This window comes from Peromyscus californicus, unplaced genomic scaffold (genome assembly GCF_007827085.1).
Source record: "Peromyscus californicus insignis strain IS unplaced genomic scaffold, ASM782708v3 Scaffold_18__1_contigs__length_77618521, whole genome shotgun sequence".
Lineage (NCBI taxonomy): Eukaryota > Metazoa > Chordata > Mammalia > Rodentia > Cricetidae > Peromyscus > Peromyscus californicus.
In genome coordinates this window covers 72792384-72798383 of record NW_026294480.1, presented here as the reverse complement: position 1 = coordinate 72798383, position 6000 = coordinate 72792384, and the positions used below count along the sequence as shown (strand labels likewise).

Genomic DNA, 6000 nt, shown 5'->3' with positions numbered 1-6000 from the left:
TCTATTTAAGAAGTAATTTTAATTACTATACCAAAAGTAGTACACCACAGAGCTACAGGCAACTGAGTACAGCTGGAAGAGAGGGGGGCGGGGTTCCCAGGGAACAGCACACTGACTGATTGTCCAGTACAAAGCAGTCAGCCCTGAAAAATACATACAGGTAACATTATATTGATTTAACACATTATATTTAGGAATATACATGTATATACAAATACATACTGACATGCACTAAAAATTGGTATAAAAACAGGCCATGTGTATGGAGGCATATAACGAAGAGTTTACAAGGAGGAAAGAGAAGGAAGAAATGTTATAATTAAAATACAATCTCAAATATAAACAACAAAAAAAATGTAAGTGTATTGTCTTGTCTCAGCTTCAAATGCAAAATGTAAGCATCTTGTAATGTTATATTATTTGAGCATGTATGTTGCATTGGGGAGATATTTGACCTGACAAGACAATCTTCTAGAACAATATTTAGGTCAAATATAAGCAAAATTGCTATGTAAAATATTTTAAAGTTTATTTGAACATCCTGAAATATGGTTTAAATAGTTAAAGCACATTTAAAATAATATAAACATAATTAACAGGAAACGATCATAACTAACAAAACTCACATGACATGTGGAGGAGAAGTTAGACGTGTTTGAGGTAATTTGCTGTCTTTATAAAGCTGAATGAAATGATTTGATCTAAGTGGATGAATCATGATATAGAAAGGCTTATTATTAAAACTGTGGTGTTACCAACACTGTTACAGATGAGAGCTAGAAGTTATTAGATAGATCTTCAATCTTGACTACTCTGTCCATGGCACTGGAATGGTCTCTCCCCTCCAACCTAGGAACAACGTAGTTACATTTGAAATTATTAAACCATTGAGAATTTTTACATAATTTCAAAGAGATGCATGAGCCCATAATTATCCAAATTGAATTACATAAGCCCTTTCTAACATGCAAAGTCACTCAAGTTTAGTTAAATTTCAGAAAGTTGATCCCGAGCTACTTTGGCCCATAAACATACAGTATTGAAAAACAAGAAGAGGAAAAGACAACTCTCTCAGAGACTGTATAAGCACAGCTTGTCCCCCAAAACATGGCTATCATTACTATCTCCAGGACTTCCTAAAATGCTGATTCTCAATATAGAATTCTACTATTATGAAACCAAATTAGTATGAAATTATTTAACTGGTTTCTGATTTCTTTTCTCTTTTATCTGCTGTGGTCCTGTAGCTTGGGACCACACCTGATTATTCTGCTTTGACTACATATTCAGGGGTAATTTAAAAACCAACTGTCATGTCTAAATAAGTCAAGCTGGAATTAGAAGGTTCATAGACACTTATATACATTATATAGGATTCTAAGTGTTCAAAGTTAATTTATTTTCTTCAGATTGCTAGTAGCAATCCTGTTATAATTCAATGGAGACCTGAACAGTTTCTCTAAACAATAAATATCCCGATTTTGAACTTCGGCAATCCAAGGAATTTGGCTCATGTACAGGAGTTTTCCTACTGCCAGCTTCTTGCCCTGCCTTGATCCCTCCACCTCCACCAGAAAATCTTTTTAGAGTCGTCAGTGGCCCATTGACAGTAGCGCTCTTGGTGTGCCGTGCTCTTGTTTCACACTGTGAAATTCTGCCTGCCAGACAGCGCCGTAGGGAAATGGCACCATTGACGGGGCTTTTTCCTGATGTTTCCATATCCATTTCTGGTGAAGATGCTTTGTCCTGTTTTGCAGCCCTTTCGCCTTTGCAAAGGGCTGCTTTCCCGAGAGCCTTGCTCCAGTCTCGCGGACCAGAGTGCGTTCTTGTCAGTTCTCAGGTTGATAGCCCATCACAGAGCAATGTCCAAACACAAGAAATTGTGATAATTAAACTTCTTTTTCTCCCTTTGCACAGAATAACTAATTGTAAAAATTGGCAGTCAGCCTGCCTTTTGAAAGTGAAGAAAACATCTTGTTTTAACATCTGAGCACGGCTTTTTTTTTGTAATCTGTAAACAATTGGACCATATGTAGTGTGATGGGAAACATGAAGGCTGAGACAGAACACCACGGAAGGAACCTTACATGTAACCACTGCTCTTTGATTCCCGGAAATAGGATTGCCTTTAAACTTCTGGGTTTTATCATAATTTTAAGCAGACAGATTTTTTTGAATAACAGATAACTCTGACAATTTACCAAAAGGCAAATAATTCCATGTTTTTAATGTAAATATGTTTTAAAATCATTTTAACAGGTAACAGATGTTGTCATGGGCATTTACAGCCTTTGTTTGGGCCTGAAATCCACTTCAGCCATACAGTCTCCACACAATATGGTTTGTCACTTAGGAGGTTAATTTCTTTTCTGAATAAATTCTCTTAATCACGTACATTATCTACCACCGGTTAAATAAAAATCTTTTAAAGCAGTGAAGCCATAACTTCTAATTCTTTTGTGTTTCAATCTCTTATGCATATCCTGGGCAAATTGAATATATTAGTTAAAAGAAGATTCATATAACTGTTGAAAGTTTGATATGTTATAACAAGTCCTGTTATGGTCAAAAATGCAGTAGTCTGTAACATGGGCTGTAACATGGGGCAAAAAGAGATGTATTTGGGGATGGGGTAACATGGCCTTCTCCAATTTGTCTAGATCTCATATTTTCTGTGACTAACTCTATTCTCCTGTGTCTTGGAGGTCTCATCCCTAAAATTAGCTGGTTTTGTAAGGTCAGAGGGGATGAACAGTAAATTAGAACTGTGGGAACAGCTTTGCAAAACCTAGAGGTTTTCTTTTTTATTTACCCTGCTCTTTATCTCCATGTATTCCACCCACCCACCCCCAAACTACTACAGGAGATCAAGTGGCATGATCGAAAGTAAGTCATATGAGAGAAACTCTGACCCAGGCAATCACCCCATAATAGCCTCTTTGACACTATTGAAGGTTTAAAAGCATGTTGTCAGATGTGTTAGCTGCCATAGGCTTGAACAGATTTTTGCTTGGTGAAAGTTTTGATTTTTTTTCAATTTTATGTTTTAATATTGTATTTGGACTCTACGATAAATTTAAGTATGATTACTCCCTAAACATGTACTGGTGTTTTGCTCTAAGCAGCTTATGGTTCAACAGTCTCCCAACTTCACTCTACTCTGGAAAGTTGCACTTAGAGGTCTCAGCCAATAAGCCAAACATGACAAAGGAGCATTCCACTTCTGTGCTGTAAAAGTTGTACTTACCTTGTTTCCATGAAACTAACCTCGGTTTCCAAGGAAACACGAACAAAAAGGCAGTTGGCAGCTAGCATCTGGGACTTAGAACTCTCACATGTCAATTTCAACTGCTGGCTGCCAGCTCAAACCTAAAAACACAGGGTATTAAAATCACCTTCTGACTTTAACAGACAAAAGAATATTAAATAAGTTCTTAATGTGTAAATAATTTAGTATAATTGAAAATCATTCAAAATACATTTTGAAATAATACAACAAAGTAAATATGTTTCAATTATTGGAAATAACTCAAAGTAAATTTTTGTTTTAAAACATTAGGCAGACATATTGCAAAGATTTTTTTTTCAAATTTATGTCATTTTTTTCAGACACTTTTCTGAAATTTTGTTGACTTCTTTCTTACTATTTACTTTGCTTCCAGCTTCTAACTTTCTTTTCTTTCTCTCTCTGTCTCTCTCTCTTTCTTTCTTCCTTTCTTCCTGACTCATGAAAAATACACAGCTGTGTTTTGTGCACAAAGTTTGTAGTCACTCACTAGAATTTTAATAAAGTGTTTGATGACGAAACATGAGAATAGATTAACCCTTTCTCTTACGAATATATTTAGTGAACTGGAAAGATGGCTCAGTGCCTAACACCAAAGTTCCACTCACAGAACCTACATACTGGAAAGAGGAATTCTGGTAAGTTGAACTCTAACCTTCATAAACATGCTTGCTATGGCACACGTGTCCCCACTACTAAATACATGAAAGCAATCACACACACACACACACACACACACACACACACACACACACACACACACACTAGCATAATTGACTTTGCTGAATAGTGATGAATACTTTGTATGACTATGTATGGCTATGTAAGCAGATTTGTTGAGACCTTTTTTATTTCATATAGTCTATAGGTTTTAACTTCATAACTCCAAGGACCACTTGGTATACCATTTATAAATGAACTTAGAAGTTCATTAATTTGGAAGAGTTGGAAGAAAGATTGTAAGAGTCAGAAGCAGTAGATGATCATACCTAAAGAGTGTTTTCTAGACACAATGGAGCTCATGTGAACTCATGGAGGCTTTGACTGCATGCACAAGACTTGTCCAGGATCAATTCAAACAAAATTCAAGCATGGAGGAAGGTGGTTAGGAATCTCTCTTCCCCCCCAAGTGAGGAGTTATTGACAATGAATAGTGCCTGGAAGAGGGATTTTCAGTTTTATCCAGGGATGCAGCCCCTTAGAAACTACCCAGGCTCCAGGAGATGGGCCTATACCCATGACACTGGGAGTGCTAACTGTATTCAGTGAGTTTTAAAAAAGAACACATAGAATTGAGAGAACATAGTGGTTGGGTAGATAGCTTAGGAATTAGAGGAGAGGGAATAGGGAACAGACTTTACCCAAACTCATTATATGTTCATATAAAATTCTTAAACAATAGATGAGTATTGCTTAAGAGTAAAAAATTAAATTAAAAGAAATAAACTTTTCTGAAATGCAAGGTTTGCTCAGGGAAAGGTGATAAATCACATAAATAGTGTGCTGGTTTGAATTGGAATGGGCCCCATAGAGTCATGTGTTTGAATGTTTGGTCATAGGGAGTAGCACTATTAGGAGATGTAGCCTTGTTGGAGGAAGTTTGTCACTGGGGAGTGGGCTTTGAGGTCTCAAATGCTCAAACCAGGCCTACTGTAACAGTCTCTTCCTACTGCCTGCAAAACCAGATGTAGAACTCTCAGCTACTTCTCCAGCATCATGTCTACCTGCATGCCACTGTGCTTCCTGCCATGATGACAGTGGTCTAAACCTCTGAACTGTAAGCCAGCCCCAGTTAAATATTTTCCTTTGTAAGAGTTGCCATTGCCATGGCATCTCTTCACATCAATTGAAACCCTAACTAAGACAGATAGATAGAAAGATTGATGTGTAGCTAGAAAGACAGAGATTCAGTTTATACACATTCTCCATTTTGAGTTTTATGATTTCATGATACTCTTTGAGACTATCAATTTTAGCTAAAAATGTTGGTCTTTCAGGCTTTTCTCTTGTGATGATCGCACAACATTTTTATATACTAGTGTCCTTGAAGTCCAGGACACCTGTGCAAAAAAAAAAATCTTAGAAGTTATGTGCAGTAATCAATTGAATTTTTAACATGAACTCATTATATCACTGTTCTTGGTAACAGAATATGAGGTAAGTTTTAATAATTTTGGAAATTGTTGTCATGTTAGATTTAGAAGTAAACTTTCTTTACCATGGTTATTTAAGAACATCATTTTATTGCAGCTTCTATTAATTTTTCTACCTCTCTCTATATATTTATAAAATTCTTTACCTTTTTCTTTCTTGATAATAATCACTTAAATTATGCTTTTTAATTTATGAATTTAAATAATAATTAATATTTTCAGTTTGAATAAGTAAGTAAAGTAGATTTTGCCGATGTTAGAAAGTCATTTTTTCGCAAGAGGAGAAATGAACAGAACAACAGAACTGGCTAGGTGATCGTTAAAGCTTATGCAGGAGAAGTTTATGAAGAATCAACATGTAGTGTTAGAAATCATAAAGCTAATACTCTAGGTATGAGACACTCATAATGTAGGAAAATGATGACCACTTCACTCAAAATTCAGTCCAATTATGAGGATAAGCCAAACAGTATTATTATAGTTTTCTTAATGAAGATATAATTTACATACTCCAACATACACACTTTTGAATGTATTCTGAATTTTAGTACATCCACTGTC

At 35.7% G+C, this 6000-nt stretch overlaps 1 long non-coding RNA gene across 3 annotated transcripts in view; it reads right to left on the bottom strand.

Annotated features, from left to right (window-relative positions):
- The window catches only part of LOC128113774 (uncharacterized), a 35964-nt gene continuing 29964 nt past the window's right edge, over nt 1–6000 (bottom strand). For 2 of the 3 annotated variants that reach the window (XR_008219658.1, XR_008219656.1), the window contains 2 exons: nt 3268–3369; nt 1–849 (listed from right to left, as the gene is read on the bottom strand). This is a non-coding gene — a long non-coding RNA (uncharacterized LOC128113774). Of the gene's footprint in view, nt 850–3247; nt 3370–6000 lie in introns of all 3 variants that reach the window. The other variant, XR_008219657.1, reaches the window with a different exon arrangement.